Source organism: Carassius gibelio, chromosome A17 (genome assembly GCF_023724105.1).
Source record: "Carassius gibelio isolate Cgi1373 ecotype wild population from Czech Republic chromosome A17, carGib1.2-hapl.c, whole genome shotgun sequence".
Taxonomy (NCBI): Eukaryota; Metazoa; Chordata; class Actinopteri; order Cypriniformes; family Cyprinidae; genus Carassius; species Carassius gibelio.
Genome location: NC_068387.1, coordinates 15,037,970 through 15,060,479, shown reverse-complemented (window position 1 = coordinate 15,060,479; position 22,510 = coordinate 15,037,970). Strand labels below are relative to the sequence as shown.

The 22,510-nt window shown below is 36.2% G+C and overlaps 1 protein-coding gene across 2 annotated transcripts in view; it reads left to right on the top strand.

Annotated features, from left to right (window-relative positions):
- LOC128031576 (parkin coregulated gene protein-like) overlaps positions 1 to 22,510 on the top strand; it is a 75,622-nt gene that overhangs the window by 52,603 nt on the left and 509 nt on the right. The window lies entirely within an intron of this gene.

Here is a 22,510-nt window from a genome sequence, read left to right as displayed (position 1 = left end):
AATGCAATGCAATATAAGTTTCATACTCTGTTCCCTATGGGCTCATTTTCCTATCTACGTATATCACGTGTCTTCCTCTCATGAGGGATTTGAGCAAATCTGGCCTCCTGTAGGACTCTTACAGCAGTGATGAATTCATCATCTCAGCCACTGCTGCCCCCTGAGAGACGAGATCAGCTCTGCCAAGCCCACCCTCATGCATACGGCTCTCACTGTGCCCACCTGACCCGTCTCAGCATGCTTCATAGTCCTTAATGATGCTGCTTTCACTCAGCAGTCAATTTATATATTCTACTGTAAAATAAAATGTGATATATATATATATATATATATATATATATATATATATATATATATATATATATATATATATATATATATATATATATATATATATATATATATATATATATATATATATATATATATATATATGCATAGTAGCATACGGTGTGGATTTGCCTGCTGGCTTCTGCAGTTTTATCTTCAGCAGGCTGGGAGCTCCAAGCTAGTCAAATCTGAGATGGGCCCTCAGGTTTCCTGCCGAGCAGCGGCTCCAATTTAAAGGTCAACTGATAACAGCCCAGACTCATGAATACCATAAAACATCCTCCCTCCTGCCTGTCTCTCCATACATCTGTCTATTGCCCACATACACATATTTTGCATTCATGCACTTATATTTCAACCTTTATTTCTCTCACTATTTTTTAGACTCTGGACTCTCTGAATCATTTTTTTCCCATTTATTTTTATTATTATTATTATTATTATTATTATTATTATTATTATTATTATTATTATTTTATTTATTTAAATTTTTTTGTAAGACACTGTCCATGGAAGCCTTCACAGAGAGTGCTCTGTGTCCACACAAGATAGTAATACCAGTACATTTTGCAACAAACAAGCTTATAAATCATGTAGAAAGAAAAATCTAAAATAGCAGAAACTTTTGTGAGAAGGGTAGGTTTAGGGGCAGGAGTAAGGTAAGGGGATAGAAAATACCCCACAAAATCCATTACATCTATGGAGTGTTCCCACAAAAAAAAATAATAAAAAAAAATAAAAAAATAAACAATTGGAAACCAGTGTGTGCATGCATTATACATTATCTGTGTTAGACATTCTCTGTATTAGACATTCAAACACAGACTTGAATGCTGTGGTCTTTTAAAAATGATCGATGGGCACATCCGCTTTCTATTTCTCTCTCAATTGATCTCTCTAGTCTTTAAGATGTGTTATCTGTGTGTACTAATCAGTAGAAACAGTGATCTGCCAGACCATCTGCATGTCCATAGATTAACAGTTTGGACCTGGAAGCCCACAGAGACATGCACTTTTATTAAATAAAGGCTTATGTATCTCTATATTATTCTTTTTTGATAAAACAGAAAACAGGGCCTCTGGTAATTTGTAAAAAAATATTTTTAATTTGTCAAAATTATTTATTAATAAATGTTTTATTATAATGTTATTTAATCATATGTATTTAAAAAATCTTTGATCATTTGTTTTTATTACATGTATTAATAATATTTAATGATATATTAATATTTAAATATATTTCATTTTATAATTTATAACATTTTGCTCATTTGTTTTTTTAGATTAAAATGTATTCTAATTCACACACACACACACAAACACACACACACACACACATACACATGTACACGCACACACACATACACACTTTATCAATAGAAAGTCCCCTCAATATTACAAAAACCACCATGTGTATGTGTGTGAAAATCAAAAATCAATCCATGAGTGAGGGACTGATGGGATGGCAGCAGTTTATGTACCTGCTGATGCAGACAAAAAAAAAAAATCCTGTGACCCAAGAGCAGCTAATCACATCATCACACCCTTACTGAGAAAGAGAGAGAGAGCACTGACACCAGACCAGACCTGCCTCGTTTTCGTGGTAAGAAGTAAAACCATCTGTGCTAGAGGACAAATGTTCCAGCACCAACTCAGTATGTGTGTGTGTGTGCATACACTCTTTGAATTTACACTGTTCAAAATTTGGAGTCGGTAGGATTTTTTATATTTTTGAAAGTTATGTTTCAAATTAGGTTTGCTCAAAATACAGTAAAAACACAATATATTATTACAAAATAATAGCACAAAATATTATTACAAATTAAAATAACAATTTTAATATTATTTAAAATGGGATTTATTCCTCTGATGGCAAAGCTGAATTTTCAGCAGCCATTACTCCAGTCTTTAGAGTCACATGATTCTTCAGAAATCATTCTTAAATACTGATTTGGTGCTAAAGAAACATTTCTAATCATTGTGTTTAAATCTGTTTTTTTTTTCTACTGCTCAATATATATATATATATATATATATATATATATATATATATATATATATATATATATATATATTGTAATTACTTGAAAAGCAAGTGTGTAGGGATTCCCATAGTATCTTTACTAAAGATCTTGAATTTGATGATGCATCATATTCATGAACACACTAGAGAATTGCAAACACACATATATAGAGTTAGACACAACCAGAAAGAAACATGTTACATCCGAGGATGTATATAATGCGGTTTATAATCGTGCATGTGTATGTTGTGACAAAGCTTTTAAATGTGTGTGCCTACTATCCAGACTCCATTTCCACTCTACAGCACCTGTGTGTATTCTTAATTCAGTGCTAACCTTCCAATCGAATGCGTCCTCATTTACTACCACCTGAGACCCACCCACACACGCACACACACCCACCCCTGACACCAAGCAGCTGAAGATGGTTCTATTTCAATGCAAATAGTATCTTATCCAGAGAGAGGGTTGAGGTCTCTAGATTAGATTTGTGAGTTTCCCATCTAGCTATACTCTGAAGCAGAGACTCCGTTAATCGGTTGGATTGACTTCTTCATGCAGTTGATTCTGAGTTGAGCAGAGTTTGGTTTAATAGACTGCCAATCCCTTGCCAGACCTGCTGAAAGCACAACCCTTGCTGAGAGCTGAGCTTGTCTCTCTAATGACTATAGTGACTGGAATAGATAGGCCCTGTTCACACATGCTATTAAAATCCCATCTCAAATGGACAGCCAAGACAGATCGCTGATGACACCTTGCATATTCAGTATTTTGCTTCACAGAAATATTAGCTTTGAGGTAGTTATTCACATCTTTTGCTTTAGTCTGCCAGAAAGAAATTGTACATTTCCAAATATTCTTTGCAAACATTGTAATAATCTTATATAAAATATTGTAAGTTTAGTTCAGATCTGTCACACCACTGTAGACTGTTGATTGTGGTTTCTCCCTGTGTTCATATTTGGTTGTTCCTGTTCTCATTATTAGTTAATACTTCATTGTGCTCACCTGTCTGCCCCTCATTATCTGCCCTATATTAGTTCCCGTCTCTTGTCTTCTAGTTTGTTGGTTATTGTGAATGTCTGTGTACGTGTTGTGCTGCCTTCTCTCTGTGGATTACCTATTGTGGAATATTAAAGTGTTAGAAGAATTATTAGTCTTCATCGCCTTGCCTGATCTTATACATAAAACCGTGACAATATCTTACAACATCACTGCATTAGTGCATATTGCCCCCCCCCCAAATGTATAGCGCTTTTTACAATACACATTATCTCTGTTGCATAACCTATTTATTTATTATTAATTAACATTTTATTATATTTTTTAAATACCAAACAATATACATTTATAGTTGACATTTATATCACTGTCATCAGATTTCATTGTTGTTTTAGTTTTTTCCATTGAGCTCATCACAGTGCATTCTGGGATTGCTTCCTTCCGTTAAAGATTTCCCACCTTCATTTATTTCTGCACATTGCACATTATCTCTGTTTCATCTATTATATTTTACTTTCAGAGCAGATTGCACTAGAGACGTTTAATGTTCTAAAGCAGCAGTTCACTCCAGTGTTCTTGCTCTCATCTTGTATCCTCAATCACCCAGATTACAGCCAATTAATCTCTCACCTTTGTGCCACTCCCATAGGAATCTGACCCAAATACATCAAATGTTAATCTGTATGATAAGGACAATCTTCAGAAGGCTGGTGCATGTGTCTTAGAATGTGCTTTGATGACCAGGCGTCTGGTAGAGCTGTGAAAGATCTCATTTGATATCAGCATGGATCCTTCATCTGTCACACGGCAGTGTGGTTTGATTCAAGTTTTCTGACATGCAATAAAAGCAGAGAAATTAGACAAATTAGGCTCGTGGTTGAATGTTGATCTTCCTTTCATGTAGGAAGAATAGATTGAAACATCTGCCATGTATGTATCTCTGTTACTAAATGTAAGCCAGGCTAACATTTTACCTTTTTTTTTTTTTTTGGTCTTCTGTATTTGTTTGTGTTTTTTTTTGTTTTTTTTTCGTTGCTTTGGCATATAAATTGAAATACACAAATTCTGTCATGAAACTAGATGGCACAGGCTGATGGGTCCTTAATGCAAACTGATGATATTCACAGCGTTAAACTACTGGGCACAAGCTGATTTGTTCAAGATGCACATTTACATTTAAATGACTGGTTAGCATTCGTTAGAACATTTCACAGCCCACTTTCAGTGTTCCTCTGAAACCCTCTACCTTCCCCAGCTCCACCCGCCTAGATCTGCTATGGGTTATTTTAAGTGCTATTTGTCTAGCAGCAGTATGTATTAAATACTCACATCACCATATTGGCGTATGTATTGGCAGTAGCAAGTTCCTGTACTTGCTTTGTAGCAGCAGCAACAATAATAATCTACAACAACAGCAGTAACCAACAGCAGGAGCAATTCAGTAGAGTAGCAGACCTAATGTCTGCCATGACCAATACATTAACATTGCCATATCCATTACCATGGTAAAAACTGGTGTACCATGCAAAAAAATCTTGTCATGATAGAAATGTTGTTATACCAATAAAACAAACCAAAATGTAATTGGAGAGAGGGAAAGAAAGGGAGAAAGTATGATTTCCAGGGAGAAAAATGCAGGATTTATTTTTTTTTTTAATAATGTTCTGTTTTTTTTAAGATTGAACCCTTTTTAACAAAAACAGAAACATGTCTCAAATGTCTACAATGGCCCACCCATCCTGTGTTTCACTTTCATTTCCTGTTTTCTCAGTGCGAGAGAGAGAGAGTAAAGAAGAATACTGGGGGGGGGGGGGGGGGGGTTAATATAATAAAAACAAGAATTTCCTCAGAATGTGAATCTGGCCTGGTCAGAGCTGACCGGAGCTCAATGCACCCAGGCCCACAGCTGGCACTCGACCCACAAATGAAGAATTAGCAGAACGGCCTGGCAATCAAAACCCAAATCCCTGGGCCGAGCAGGAATGCCAGAGAACATTCCGGCACTGGGAACACCTCTCCAAACTTCTACAATTTGATCCAGAAGTAAAACACTCTCACACGCATGCAAAACTAACCCCTGAGAGTTAAGAAAGAGAGAGGGAGCAGGTTGAAGGGCAAATAAAATACTCTCTCATTCCCTTTTTTCTTTCTAAGCCAACCAGTGTTGATGGAGAACCTCAAAGTGAGGGACCTCCCTTCTAAAGAGACCCCTTTAGACCAATGTGGAATGGTCAAGGCTGGTTTGTTTCTTGTTTGGTAAAGAAGAGAAGAGGATGGGACATAGTCTTTTTAAAGTCCTTTTCATAGTGTTTCTCTTTGAAAAGCAATCAAGCTGCTTTTTCCTGCTATAACACCTTATAGAGTGAGGGAGAGGAAGAGAGAGAAAGATCAGTGGCAGTTATAATTGCATGGTTGAGGTGGACCGAGGTTAATGAATCTGTCCTTCATCGCTCTGACCTTTCTAGTATCAACCCTCTGTTCTTTCTGGACATTTTTAAATGACAACCTTTAAATAATTTATCTAACTTATTTCCCTTCATTAGCCGTCGCCTGTGACATTATCCCCCTCCGCCTCACACCTTTCAGGGATCATCGTCATAGATTTTTTTTTCACTTGATATTTCTTCAATCATGACTCCATTAAAAATGAAGCTATCGCACACACACACACACACACACACACACGCACGCACGCACGCACGCACGCACGCACGCACACACACACACACACACACACACACACACACACACACATTCTCTCTACAGTGCACAGCTGAGTTTTGAAAATGCAGAAGATGTTTGTAATCAGAGACTACTATGAGCTCATTAAATGTACCTGAAATATGACAAATTATGAAAGTGATAGAGATTTCTGTCTATTTCTAGACATTTATTTGTGATGTACAGGCTCCCGTTCTGAAATAAGGCGTAGCAAACCATCTGTGAGATATTTATGGCTTTACTGTTAATATTATCAGCAAGTAATGATCAAACTCTGTTTATAGTATAGAGGGGTGGCTATTATCACGTACCTGAAGTGCTTCTGGAATCATTTCATGACTCAACAGTAAGGAGAAACCGCCCAACAGGCCAATGTGAGAGAGTTTTGGTTCAGCTACCCAAACTTAAAAAATATTGTAAATTCTGCTTGTTATTTTTTTTAATATGTTTTAACTTGCTAATATAGATTTATTTTCACGTAGCAAAAAATGACTTGTGATAGGATGTCTTGGTAGCACAGTATAAATGGATGAAATATTTTGATATATCATAAGTTTAGAATACCTGTATAATTTTCATTTATATTTTATATTATATTTTCATTTATTTTTCAATATTTGATGGAGAAAAAAACATTTATATGTGTGAAAAATGTGTAGTAAAAGGGTTTTTTAAATCATTATAAAATATACAATACCATCCAAAATAAAAATCAACATATTGATTGATTTCTAAAGGATCTTGTGACACTGACTGAAGAAACTAAAATATATTTGTATTGTTTTTTTGATCATATAAACGCAGCCTTGGTGAACATAAGACTTCCTTCATAAACATTAAACATGTTAGAACGGTAATATAAATTGAATTATACATGTAAAAAGAAATATTTAAAATGATCAGTTTAAAATTATGTATATACAATTAGAAATTTAAATTATATATATATATAAAAAAAAATGTTGGGGATTGAAATCATTGGCAGGGCAAGTTGTAATCTAAATTACTGACCCAAAACTACTGTTTCAATGTGAATGCTAAGGTGTTTGGAGCAAAGCGTTTGCTACAAGGTTACTGGGAGGAAAGAGCCCACCTCCAAGTCTATAGGATTTTCTTGCCAAGTGAAAATGATTTATACAATGAATGTAAATGAATTATACTAACAAATTGAGAAAATAGAGAGATTTGTGTGTGGAATATAAAAAGAAAAGAGAGCAAGAACAAAATTAGACTTGTTTAGAGATGAGAAAATGAAATGCAGAACTACTCCTGATTCCAGATGTGGACCTTAACAAAGATTTGTTTAAACTCCTCTGGCTCACAATCTCAGTATGACGGGAATCTCTGGTTGAGAGTGGAGTGGGGTGGGGAGAACTCCTGCTGTTTCAGACACTCTAATGACTCTCAATAACCAGCCAAACGGCCGCACCCCCTCAGGCCATGTGCGCTCCACCGACAACTTCCATCTGAGCTTTTTTACTCTACTGATCATTTTCATGATAAATGGATCAATTAGAGATACGATCCATTCTGGCCGTCTTTCCTTGCACTGGACATCTGTTGTAGTTTTGTTTATTCTGCATTTCTGCAATCAGACCTCGAATACTCGATACTCCAGGAAATCTGCTTCTCGCAGGAAATGCGAACAGCATATGTTTGTTTGCGCGCTTGCAACTTTTCCCGCGCTCAGCGAGGGTGCCATTCATGTCCATGTGCCATCTTGTATTGAGGTTGTCAAATTAAGGTTCAGATTCTCTTGACAGGTGTTAAGCACAGGAAGAATTAGGAAATTACAGAGAACGAGAGAGGGGGAGATTAATTAATCAATGCCATATGTGGCTGCATGAAGGTTGAGACGGCATCTGTACGTTCACAAACAAAGTAACATAATTAAACACTGCCATTTATGAGGTACTGTACTGCTGTGTTTACAGGCTGATTTGATTTCGGTGAGTAATAGGGCTGAACCTCAGCTCTGATTAGAGTAAACAGATCTCATCTGATATGACACCAGTAGTTAATGAGAGCTGAAATGAGAAAACGCAATCCAGTTAATAGAGAAAGTATCTAAGTCCCAAAATTTCAATGCCTAGATGGACATTTCCTAACATCCTGGTTAACAAATGTATGTGTGTCCATGTGTTAGTGTGTGTGTGTGTGTGTGTGTGTTTTGTGTGAATGGTGCTTTCTGTGTGTTAGTTTGCCTTGAGGAATGTTCATGTGTGTGTGTGTGTGTGTGTGTGTGAGTTTGTGTTTGTGTTTAATTAATTATTCTTTGGGGACATATTTTGTACTCAGAAATTAACTAAATCTGACATTACCTCTTGGGACATCTTTATTATGTCCTTATTAAAAAAATTGTTCATAAATATTTATAAATTATTTATTCTAATATATATATTAGGATTTTTATCAAGATTTTAGGTTTTATTGTGATTGCAATTAGTTTCATATTAAAATAATATATATTTATATTTTATCCTTAATCAGATAAAGTAGGTGAAAGACGGTATGTGTGGGGTTGGGGGTGGTTTTGTGTATGTTAGTTTGCCTTGAGGAATGTTTATGTGTGTGTGTGTGTGTGTGTGTGTGTGAGTTTGTGTTTGTGTCTGTGTCTGTGTTTAATTAATTATTCTTTGGGGACATATTTTGTACTCAGAAATTAACTAAATCTGACATTCCCTCTTGGGACATCTTTATTATGTCCTTATTAAAAAAATTGTTCATAAATATTTATAAATTATTTATTCTAATATATATATATATATATATATATATATATATATATATATATATATATATATATATATATATATATATATATATATATATATATATATACAGCTTTTCATACGATGCAGTGAAACATAGCCTCAATGAAAAATGAAATAGAGCAGAGGGTCTCTCATCCAGTTTCACCAGTTTCCTCTATTACACACAGTCTCATGCTGTAATGAAATATCCTATTTCTGCAGCTGTTGGATTTTCTGGACAGCTTCCACAAAATGGACGAACCAATATTTTTTGTCTAGAATTAGTGTGATAAACAGTTAGTAAGAAGCCTTGAGTGGACCATGCGTGGACCATCTCTTGTGTACTTCACTGGCTTAGTGAATTGACAAGTTTTTGTTTCATATTTAAAAGATAATATATATATATATATATATATATATATATATATAAGCGTCAAAAAGTACTGGACTGCTGCTAAGTAGTACAAAGTTATGTTCTCTGATTAAAGTAAATGTAGCATTTTCTTTGGAAATCAGGGTCCCAGAGTCTGGAGGAAGAGAGGAAAGGAACACAATCCACGTTGCTTGAAGTCCAGTGTAAAGTTTCCATAGTCAGTGATGGTTTGTGGTGCCATGTCATCTGCTGGTGTTGGTCCACTGGGTTCTGAGGTCCAAGGTCAACGCAGCTGTATACCAGGAAGTTTTAGAGCACTTTATGCTTCCTGCTCCTGACCAACTTTATGGAGATTCAGATTTAATCTTTAATCTCGTGGGATGAACTATATTCCCACAAACATTATAAGGTAGCACAACATGTTCAACATTGATAACAATAAGAAATATTCATGAGCACCAAATCAGCATATTAGAATGATTTCTGTATAGCACAGTAATGTTATTATATATTGAAATAATATTTCATAATACTACCTTTTTATATATATAGTTACTGAATTCTGCCTATAAAATCCTACTGACCACAAACAATTCAACAGTAGTATAAATGTCCGCTACAACAGAAAAAAAAAATGTTTTCAAAAGCTTAATCAGTCAAAATATGCATTAATGCTTCGTTGCAACTTGTGTTGAACTAATAAAAATTCCTCTTTATGTTATTGTGTTGAATTTGTGGCTGTTCAGTTCATTCTCCCATTCATTCCATTTCAGCATACTGTGTAGTGTAGACAATTCAAATTCCAGCTCGTGAATTGAAAGTGAATTTTGCTCATCCCTGCTGTCATACCATAAATCCTTCAAAGGAACAAACCAGATAAAATGGTGAACCTAAAGTTCTCCCAGAGGCTTGTGTGAGAGTTGTTGAGTGTTATTTTCAGCTGTTGTTCTGCCCATGTCAGTTAATAATGCATTTTTGTTACACTATAAAGTTAAGCTGGCTAATCCCCTTTTCTCTGAGAAGAAGAAAGAATGTGTGTAAGTTTTGTTTTGTAATGAATCTGGGGCTGTCATCAGTATTCACAATGTGGTATTGTACTGTAAGCTTGTCAGAACAGTTTTTCATGAGTGGAGAGTATCCTAAAGGAGCAAAGCTGCTTTTGACCTGATAAGCTCATTTGAATTCCACATTAATTACTCAAGTACCCTCTAACTCTGCAACGAGACCTCACAGCGAGAGCGAGAGAGAATGAAACCGGAAAGGCGGAGGTAAAAAAAGAGAGACGGAGAATAAAGGGAGCCTGTCTTTAAGCATTTTCTCTGCCTTGTCAAGGCTAAACTGAGGGCAGCAGGGAGTGGGTCCAGTGTGTCAGGATCTCCTTGGCAACCAATCCTTCAGCCTCCCATCTGCATGCACACACACATACGTTTGTTTTTGTGAAAAATGGGGACATGGGTTATGTCCTCATAAGTCACCCTCTCCTTGTAATACCTGTGTCATACCCATGTCATTAAATGTGTGTGTGAAGCTGCATCCTGTGCCCAGGCTGGTGTTTGCATCTTTGGCCAGATTGGATCTGTTATTGCCACAGATAATTTATGGCACATCTCTCCTCTTTTTCTTTTCTTTTCCCGTGCAGACGTTGCTGTTCTTTTCTCTTCCCTCCTGTTTCAGCTCAGTTCTTGCTTCACTTGAGCCTAAAAACTACATCTCCCACAACTCTCCTGTGGGTTCCTTGTGGTTTCATAATGAAATAATGAGCCTACTTCATGTTCAGTTTACTTCATTAAAATGAAAGCTAAAGCTATCTTAATCTCACAGCTTTGTTTCATCATGATCAATCCACAGCTAAGTAAACTTTTTGTGTTGGCACTACAAGAATCTTTTTTTGCGAGGACATCTAAATTTGACTGTGTGTTTCTAGTTTCCAGTGTGTTTTGGGGGAGTACATTTTAGACAATGCCCAGAATGTTTGTTCTTGCTTTATCATATGTGTAATAATAATAATAATAATAATAAAGAATACATGTAACATGCAATTGTGTGCTGTTGCTAGTATATTTTAATATTAACGCTTAGTAAATTAAGTTGGACGAAAATAAAATAACTAAATTAACGTTTAAAAATGAGCCTAATGAGGTATGTATAATGTACAACAGGACATTATTTTAACATAATCCAACCTAAATTATCTTGGCTCAGTGAAACTGATTTAATCTGAATGAAAGACATTATAAAACTTTCTGCAATTCAGTTATGTAAGGGTAATGACATTTTAATGTGTTTTTGAATGTGAATCATTCAGTCAGAATTTAGATTCTAAACTATCCTTTTTAGGAGAATTAGTTGCTGTGTTTTGAATATATTGTTTTGTAACATAACATAATACAATGTGAAGCAAATCTATTAATAAGATAATAAGAATAAATGTTTCTTTATCACCAAATCAGCATGCATGATTTCTGAAGGATCATGTGACACTGATGGATGCGGAATATTCAACTTTGCCATCACAGGAATAAATTACATTTTAAAATGTATTACAATAGAAAAGAGTTATTTGATATAGTAATAAATCTTTCTTTCTTTCTTTCTTTCTTTCTACCATAATTATGATTAAATAAATGTAGTCTTGATGAAAATAAGATACTTCTTTCAAACAATGTAGAATTTTGAACAGTTCAGTAATGTAATATCAAATCAAAGAGGTTTTGGTGAGATGGCCTACTCCAGCCTCCTAAACCCCGAGCTCCAAAGGTTCAGCAGCAGCCTAAACCATGAACACCTTATTCAGACCTACAGGCATGCACATTTTACAAACACACACACACACACACACACACACACACACAGACACATTGAAGCTGTAGTGAAATACACTGGGGAGTCTGGGAGACTCGCTTCACGAGTTCCTGTGACGTCTGTTTACAGCTTCAGTTGGTTTTTTAGCTCTTCCTTGTTATTTCTGTACATTGTGTATATGTGATGTGTGCTTTTTCTGTATGTTAAATCTTTAGCTTAACTATAGCTATTCCTTTTGACATCCATGCGTGGTCTTGGAAGCGCAACATTATTCCTCTTGAAAATTCTCCCAGCATGCATCTCTCCCATTCCGCTAAACATTACTCATTAAATCTGACATATAGAAGATGTGCAAGCTATCCGCATTCTCTTTCCTTCTCTTTTATTTTTTCACTCTCTCAAAGGCTTATCCAAAAGTGATGAATCGTCTCCATTCCACCGAACTTTGTTTGGAACGAACAGACAAGCCGAGCAGGAAGTGATCCGTTAAACAACCATGGGCCACTACACACAGAAATCATTAAAACACAGGGAAAGGAGCAGAAAGCACTAAACAGACATTTATAGAGGGCCCGATTACAGAGCAGGAGGGCCCTGGCCTCAATTAGAGCCTGAATATATATGTAGTCTGGACTCTAATGAAAATGGAGCCTTGTGCCAGCCGTAATTTCCCCTATTGAGCAGATACAGGCAGCTGAAATCACAGGATTAATCTGTTCTCACTCTCTTGGAGAAAAAGAGGCAAGCGTTTCAGTCTCTCCCTCCCTCCCTATCTACCTCTCTCATCCTTCGCTTTCATAAAACTGTTACCTGCAGCCATTGCTGAGACATACACTGGGGACTAGATGGTTAGACTTGAATACTAATGACTCTGAAGCGTGAGAAGTGAGTGTGTGTTTATCTTTGCTCTTTAATCAACATTCCCAATCAATTGTGTGCGTGTGTGAACATGTAGCTTTGCACAGATTTCATGAGCTTCTCAAACAGGTTTTATTGATGATGAAACAATTTCAGTTGTGTTTGATAATTCCTGTGAGTCATTTCAGTGTGTAACTTATGCTCTAAACACACACACATACACACTAAATAAATAAATAAATAGCCTTGGCTTACACCCATTTATGCCAGTTTAGTTTTGGTTGATGCAGTCACACACTTACATGCACAAACTCACACCGAGGCATGCTGTTATGTGTTTTGCATTTGTGTACACTGCTATTTTAACCTGTTATCTTGCTTCTAAATACATTTAAGTTCTGTCATCGTTTTCTCACCCTAAAGTTGTGTCAAGCTTGCATGAATGAGTAAATGATGCCAGAATCTTAATTTTTGTGTATACTGTCTCTTTAAAAAGTGCTTTTAGTGATGTTAGCCGTTTTGCTAACTTTCTCAGAATCGAACACAACTGCAAAATGACTGACAGATAGAGAGCGCATCCTGCAATCACGGAAAGATTTTATATCTCACGATTTCAATGACATTTGCAATACAATCACATTTGAAAAAACATGCCTCTGCCTACATTGTTGCAAAACTCTAAAAACTTACCTATACATACAAGTCATTGCAGTTTCCAGTCTAAATGTATTCTACTAGCAGCAATAAAATGCCAGGTTTTATTCCCTTTCCCACAAATATGATTACAAATTATTGATGAAGTAAAGATTTATTTTCATGTGGTGACCTGTCCTCAATGCACTTTTGCCAATGGTACATGATTTTTAAGCTAATACATTTTGACATTTGCATCCCGTAACTCTATATGTATGCCTTTTCTAGCAAAATAAACATGCTCAGCTAAAAGAGCTCAAAGACCTGTAGAATCAAACTAAATTGCAATTGTTACTTCAGCAAATGTTTTTTTTTTTTTTTTATCTCACATTTGCTTTTGATAACACTGTCAGTTGCAGTACTGAACTGTCGCATTATGTACAGTGCTATAAAATGTTTGCAGTTTCACTTTCATCTGTTGCAGATGAAACTAAACACACTTTTAGCACCACTGGACATTTCTCTTTAAAAATGTTGCAAAACATGCACAAAGCAACATGATATTATTTTGCAATGAGCCTGGGTTGGAGATCTGTCAGGTGAAAGGGATTTTCTGTGTGCAGAAATGTTGTCCCATTGTGCTTGTGTGTAGTTTACTCTATCATAAGAATGTTGTCTGCTTTTCTTCAGTCCTCCTTCTGTTCTCGTTTCTGTCTCTGCTGCTTTTTCAACTCATTGTCTGGATGGAGAGGATCATTTTATGTGGCGAGGTTTCTATTCTATGTGCTTCTATTCTATGTTACATGTTACTATGTCACATCACATTTAACACAGTGATTAAACTTTAATGGTCATAGTGTAGGACGGTTGTAATGTGACGGAAGGTGTAAAGCATGGTACACTCTTTTAATGTGACTTTTGTATACCAAATAAATAAATAATCTATTAGTTTTCATAAAAATTAACCCCTGGGATATTATAGTGCCTTTAGTAGAGTTTAACACAAGTGCTTCACACACATTAACCTGCACACGCACCTACTTGCTCACATACACTTACATAACAAAGGTGATGTAAGAAAAAAGCATAAACAGAATGAAAGAGAAGGGTAGATAATTGGAGAGAGAGATAGAGTGAGGAAGTGTGTGGTAGCCTCTGGTGGCCCATCTGTCTCTCTCGCTCTCATTCTGACTGATGTAATAAACTTGACTGCTCCTTATTCAGGCTTCTGTTTAATGTTGCAGCTCTGATTACACTCATAAGGTACACCTACTGCAAAAAAAAAAAAAAAAAAAACATTTGATTTTAGAAAGCATGAAATGACGGCTACATTAGTCATGTGACCCCTGAGAGAGTTACAGAAGTCAGACTTCACTCAGGGAAGCTCTGCTGTTTGCTGTACACTGTGTTATTTTATTCAACGTGTTCATAAATACCAGCTTTCATGTATAAACGTGTTTGGTCCCGTGAGAAGTGTGAATGCAGTCTACAAATCTCCATACGGTGGCCAAAAATCAACATTTTCCAAGTGGTGGTCGTGAGTTAAAATGGGCTTCGGCAAGTAACTTCAATGTTGTTGTTCTCTCTCTCTCTCTCTCTCTCTATATATATATATATATGTATGTATATATATATATATATATATATATATATATATATATATATATATATATATATACATATATATATATAGTTTATAACCATTATTATTAAGCCAATGATAATACATTAAAATAATATTTAATATGATGTATACATATTATAGTTTCATTGTCATAGAATATTGTAATAAAATTGCATTACTTTTTACTTTTATATGATTTAACTTCTGATAGCTTTACAGAATAATTGCTGAATAAAAGTATTCATTTAAAAAAAAAATCTTGCTGACTCTAAACTTTTGACCTGTAGTATATACATATTTAATGATATTTTAATGAAAATACAGTTTTATATTGTTAGAACACTTATCTGTTCAGGAGGATGTCAGCGTCTACCATACATATGAGCCTTCTTTTGGCATCAGGAAGCATAACTTTCTCTCTCTCTTCCTCTCACTAAAGTCCAAATCAAATCACAGAGTTTGATCAGTTTGCCTGTACAAATAACAATATTTCCTAAAAATGGAATGTATAAATTGTCTCTCTCACCATCTCCCCATATGATGAATGAGTTATATCAGTGTCCTGTGCCCTCCACCTCCACAAATGCCCCAGTTTAGCAGCCAAGCAGAACCAGCTCTGCCTGGTGCCCCATCAGTCATCACACACGCAGTGTAACACTGCAGGCACAAATAGAATCATGTCAGATAGCATGGGGCCAGGAAATATGAAAACAAATAGCCCTGTGTTTGCCTAATAGCTGCCATTTAAGCCTCCACCCTGAGAGAGGAGAGGGAGAGAGGAGTGAGTCTGTGTCATGTGTACAGACGGTAATGAGGTGAGCAGCGAGAGGCTATTCTTTTACCTCTACACCACTGATGAGGAGGGTAGTCATGTGGGACAGTGTGAAGAAACATATCCTGGTGCAGGTCTCTCTCTTCCAGTCCTTCTAGCTCTCCTTGTCTTACTGTCTCTCTCCCTCTCTTATTTAACTTATTTAATGTCTGTTTATTTAATGCAATGACGTTTAGGAAAAGTAACAATGTTCTTGCTGGGCTCAAAAAAATTCTGTCAAATATAGGCACTAAAAATCAGTATTCTATTTTTACATGATGCCAGCGGTGAACGGTTTGACCTTACTGGCATCTAACAGCATTGATTTTGTTCATGATCATGTTCATGTTACAAGCATATTTGAGATTTTTCTGAACATCTACTATTGTCGTCCACGTTAATGTTCTTTTAAACATCTACTTTTGTTTTACACATAAGAAACTAAGTTGGATTTGGAACAACATTAACTTTTTTTTTTGTACTAGATGTACGATTACTGTACAGACTTAGCAAGTCTCTAGCTTAGGGAAAACCTCAATGTATCCTCGGTTTCCTCTTTCTTTCAAATAAAGGACATCTGCTAGCAATAAACCAACATATGTGCTTAAGTCTCCAACATGGTTCACCAAGTCTCTAACATGCTCGCACAGAATGAAAGATGGAATGTTTTAGCAGTTTTTTGCCGTGGGAATTCAGGCTGATAATTCTCCAGAATCTGGTCTGCTTTAACGGGAACAAAAAGGGAGCTGTCAGTGTCACAGGTTTGGTTTGACTTAAGGATGGAATAGACTACACGTTTTTTGCCCTGATTTTCTGACGATTTACTGTCTGGAGAAGTTGATGCTAGTTGCCACAAGTCAGAGCCAGTCTGCAGATTTGAGATGACAGATTTAATAGAAAATCATTTAGTATATGATGGTCTCATTTTTTAGCTACTGACTATGATTCCATCCAGTTTGAGGATATCAAACATGTTTGATATTTTCAGCCGATTCTTGAACACACATGGCTTTCATTTGTCACTCGTCTCCTAGCAGCAAGGCGCACATTTATGTGTGAATTTGTTTTGATCGGAACAACTTTAAAGTCTGGTAGTGCATGGTTGTTTAGTGTATGATGGTCAGTTTTTCCTCTGTGACTATTACAAAGTTGGTAAGTGCATGATGCACAGTTTTTTTTTTTTTTTTTTAATCTTTTCTGAATTTAAGAGTCATGTAGTGTATTCCAACCTTTAGTGTCATATAGTAGGTTGTTTTAGTCTCAGAAGCTACCTCATTTCCCATGATACCCTATGTGGTCCTGGAAAGCTGCTGCTCCCTTAACCTCTTTTTACAGAATACTAATTATAATTTATATAAAAACCACACACAAGCTCACACACATACTGGGCTTTATGTAAATTGCACTCTTAAACTCTGCTGGTTAAGGAGGTGTGTTGTCCATAAACACACTGAGAGCCTTCCTGAAGACCCATAAAACACTAATTTTCTGGAGACCTGCGCCTCTTCTCATAACAGTATAGAGAGAGAACACACTTTGTCTGTCACATAGCTTTGGATTTTACTAAAAGGGAGTGAAAGAAAGACAGAGAAAGTGAGAGCTTATCATAGCGCTGGTGTCATGGTTGGGCTGTGCATTTAATCACTCTGACAAGCCATGGTTTCCCTTCTTACCCTCCCTTTTCCTCCTCAGCCAATCATATTAAAGAAATGAATAACCTCCACCAATGAAAACCCCTGAAGTGGAATGGATTGGAATGCTAATAGGCCCCATGAGGGAGGTAGAGCAGCAGAGAGACGGATCAGATACTCTGTCTAAAGGCTCTTCATCCCACTAATGGAGGGAGCAGAGAGCAGTTTAACTCATGGACACACGAGGAGAGGTTCAGAAGTGCTCCAGACCATTAATTCATTAGTGTGACATGCAGATTACTGATCACTGTAAGGAAATACTAATCACAGCAAACATGGGGACAGTAAAAGATGGACATTTTAGTGTTTATCACATCTCAGCAAAAAATACAGTTTAATTGAAAAGTGCTTAAAGGGTCAATGAATTCCAATTGTGATGTTTGTGTTAATGTTGTAATCTAGTTTTACATGACCCCCCCCCCCCCAATCTTTTCTCAGCTGATTTCGCTGCTGTACCTTTAAAACATATGCATGTGACTTCTTTCTTTTATGATTGGCTAACTACTGTTGCATTATGGCATTGGTGTTGCCATCAATTATTAGGACAGACTGAAGGTGCTAAATTCTAATGTGGGCAACTTGGCTAACTCCAAGAACTGATTTTTTTTTTTTTTTTTTTTTTCATTTTACATGATTTTCCGTTAACCAAATACACTTCAAAATATTTGAGCTGAATTTAAGATATACAGATGCATATCAATAAATTAGAATGTCAACTCAAATTGTGTACTCGTGTATTAAATAAATCCAATGCACACAGGATGAAGTAGTTTAAGTCTTTGTTTTTTGTTTTTAAATTGTGATGAATTTTGGTCACATTTAACAAAAACCCACCAATTCACTGTTTCACATGTAATGCATACACATGTAATGTAATGCATATTTGTCAGTCTTCCATAAAAGAAACAGAAACAGCATTTATTTATTATGAGAATCAGTAGAATCGGTTCACTCTGAAAATAATTAAAATACGATGTATGAAATGTATGAAACTGAAACAAATCGGATTCGATGATGATGAAACCTAGTATGATTTAATTAGTACTATTACAGAAATCTTATTTTAAAACTGTAATCAAATGGATATAAACTGTATTCAAATTTATAAATATAATAATAGGTCTAAATATTAGCATATAGCATGCAGTTTATGCCAAATGCTACGAATACAATTGAACAATTATGGATGTTACCTTGGAAAACTAATTCAGAGCTAACAATGTTATCCCACAATAAACACTCATGTTATAAATAATTACTTGTTTTGACCAACATTCATATGTATAGTACAGTCATTTAGGGTGTTTTGATTGGTGGGATTATACTGACACACCCACTTCCTAACGTCCACTATCTCAACATAATGATTCACACATTGATATCTTTTTCTATTACTGCTTTTTTTCCCTTGGCATTTTCTTTATAGGGCTTTTTTTGTCAATAAATATCTCTGAACCAATCCCTGAGATGAACCACAGCTTTTGATCTGAAGCAAAAGGAAATCAATTAAATAAATAAACAAAGAAAGCTTAAAATAAAATGGGAATCAAACATAGAGGACAAAGAACTTCATTTTTTTTATTGCCTGACTGTTCTCTTTTTCAGCATTGAAAAGAATATAATTCAAACAAATTAAGTATTGTCATTGCATAAACAATTGCCCATACAGCCATTATGAGTTGTAAATGAGCTATTCACATATGCACACCTGTTCCTGGTGCAAAGGTACATTTCATCAAGCTGTTGGACATGAATATTAATGCTAGCATCATTAGCAGGGCTCAGAAAGGTCAGGACCTGTTAGAGCAAACACTGAGAATGGTTAAAGAAAAAAACTATTTTATGTGTTATTTAGGGCAATCTCTAATTTGACATCTTTGCTTCTTGCTTTGTGTGTTAAAGTGTATGTTAGGTGTTTATTAGAATATGCGTATGAGCTACGTCATATGTTAATATGTTGCTAATGATTTAAAAGGACAGGAGTTCTCTTAGTCCTTTGGCGAATGCCTTGCCTCACAGTGTTGTATTGTTTGTACTCTCTTTACGGCCGTAAATGGGAGTGAAATCCAATATCAACATACTGTGTGTGGGTCAGTCCAGTTTAAACCCAAACACAAGAACCATCAGCTCTTCAGCTGCTGCCCCAGACATCCAGACCTGAACATATCCAGAGAGACTAGGAAAGAGAGAAGGATTAGTTTTATAGGCTGTGCCATGGTGTGACAACCCTCTGGACGCCAACCTGTCTGCCTAGATGTGAAGAGGAAAGAGTAATAGAGAAAGAATGGAGTGAGGGGTGAGGATAGAGGTGTGGACACAGCTGTTGAAACTCATTTAACACTTACAATGAACAGATGAGAGAAAGAGAGAGAGAGAGAGAGAGAGAGAGTACAAACTTACTCACAGATGGAAGTGAGTTACTGAGAAATTTAAAGAGAAATATTTGTTCAAGACAAAATAACATCCCCCAGTTCACGAACAGAATCAAATTTGAATGTACTTGCACTGCCAGATTCTGACTAACTTCTGGTCCATATTGCAACTTTATCTGGCCAAGAACCGCCCACACAGGAAGTGACTGTCTGACCATCTATTGTGACCAAGCCAAGTTGTGTTTTTCTTCTATGTTTAGGGCAAGTAAATTTGAAATGTATAAAAGCTTGAAAGATAATTATGAATTACATGAAAAAGTCATCCCTCACAATGATTTGATTATGATCCCCCCCCCCCTCACAATTACGACTTTATGTATGAGATGAAGTTAGACTCAGAATTTCTTATATCTGCAATTTTATATCCCACAATGTGACTTCAGTTATTGTTTTATTCTATATCTCATAATTACCTTTCCATACATTACCATTCAAAAGTTTTGTGTCAGAAAACCAAAGTAAGGTTATTCAGTAAGGTAACATAAATCAAAAGTCACATTAAAGTCAAGACAAAAAAAAATTAGTAAAAAGAAATTGGATGCCATGAACCTTGTAAACTTTGTCAAATCAAGTCACTAATTATTGCTCAGAAATGCTCTTTGTTGCAGCATGGGAACTTGTAAACACAACTTTGCTTCCTGGCAGATTGATAAAAATCTATGAACTTTGATTCCCAGAAATTAGATTTTAATTTAGTTTTTCTGAAAGCTCTTGCCATTTTTTGTGTTCTCAGAGGGTTATTAAGCAGTCCATGGACCGTCTGAGGCTGAGACAAAAGTTTTTACAGAACAATCTTAATTACTGATTACAGATTACTGATTACAGAAATAGGTGTGTTTGTTTTTTGTTGTTGTTGTTGTTGTTTTCCTCAGGTTTTGCAAGGGAATCTCTATCCGAGGGGTTATGGATATGATTTCAGTTTCTGAAAGATGCTGAATCCTCCTTCCTGCTTGAACTTCATGCTACCCCTGAACTCTGTAGATCGAAGCCTGGACTCCACATGATTCCAAACAGAAGCATATCTTTTCAGTTCATGCACAGATGGCAAATGAAGCTCTCCTACCTCTTGAAAGCAATACCTCTTTTCTTTAAAAGCCTCTGGTGAGGATTTTTTTCTCCTCGGGCTCTCATTCTAACCCCCTACTTTCTCTCTCTTCTCCTGCTCTGGTGAAAATAGATTGACAAAGATGATGAGGGAGAGAGAGAGAAAGCGAAGGATGCCTGAAGGCAGGATTAACAGAGAGAGTTGATTTTATTTCCCTGTGTTTGAGGGCCGTAGTGATGTGTGTATGAAGGAGTTCCTGCAGTGCGGTCAGCAGCTTTCTCTGGTGTGGCCCATGAGCCCAGCCACTTGAGCATGTTAGTACAGAATATGTGAGGAACAGGAGATACAACTACATATATACACAGCAGGCAGTCAGTCACACCTTGAAAATGAGGGTCTGGGGTCCAGAGAGAATAAGGTGGTCTGTTACATCTATTTTCAGACAATATATGGCTTGTCTAGTCAACAGGTGCAGCCTCAAAGGAATAGATTTCCCAAAAAAACTCATTATTTATTCACGCTCAAGTTTTTCCAAACCTTGTTTTCCAAACAAAAAATAAAAACAACAAAAACCCTACTGACCAAAAGGGTTTGTACGATAGTATATATTTATTATAATATGCTCATACAAGTTGTGTAAAAAAAAATGGTCAGTGTGATCATCAATGACAATGTCAAAATGAACTATATACCGTAGGTTCAGATTGGATCGATAAAACTGCCATTTTAGCTAAGAATCTAATTATAAAAGACATAAATATTGTTATTGCGGTCAGATTTATAGGCCACTATGCTTCTTAAAAAGGCCTGTTTGTGTACAAATGAGCAGAATAACACACCACAAGACCTATTTGTACTAATATTTTATTAACTGGCTGTGGGTTTTGAGACATGTGTAAGGGCTTCGTGTTCAGAGAAATCAAGAGATAAAGACAGGCAGTTGAAGACATACGGTTACTGTTACACAGACACACTCGCACATGCTAGAAGAGAGAGACTTCCTACTTACCTGCTCTCTTTTCATCTGCCTGTCATCCTTTCCTTTAATGAGCAGGCAGGAGAGACAGAGAGGTGTGTGTGTGTGTGTGTGTTCAGACTTCCTGTGTAATTGGGTCTGCGACCTCAGAGGGAAGTTTGTTTGGTAGGTAGCGGGCGGTTGGGCGGGCGGGCTTGTGTGTCTATGAGGAGTCTGTGTGTATGTGTGGTGGTGGAGGAGTGTAAACGTATTGATTTGTGTGTGTGTGTGCTTAGGTTACCTAAGTGATTGATGGGTTTCTCTAATGCCATGACAGAGTGTGGCAGAGATATGCACAAGAACATCCGGCAAACAAGCACATTCCTCCTGATGAATTATTTGAGATTTGTTCAGTGGTACACACACTCATGCTGAATATCTTTAACAGTCATCTGA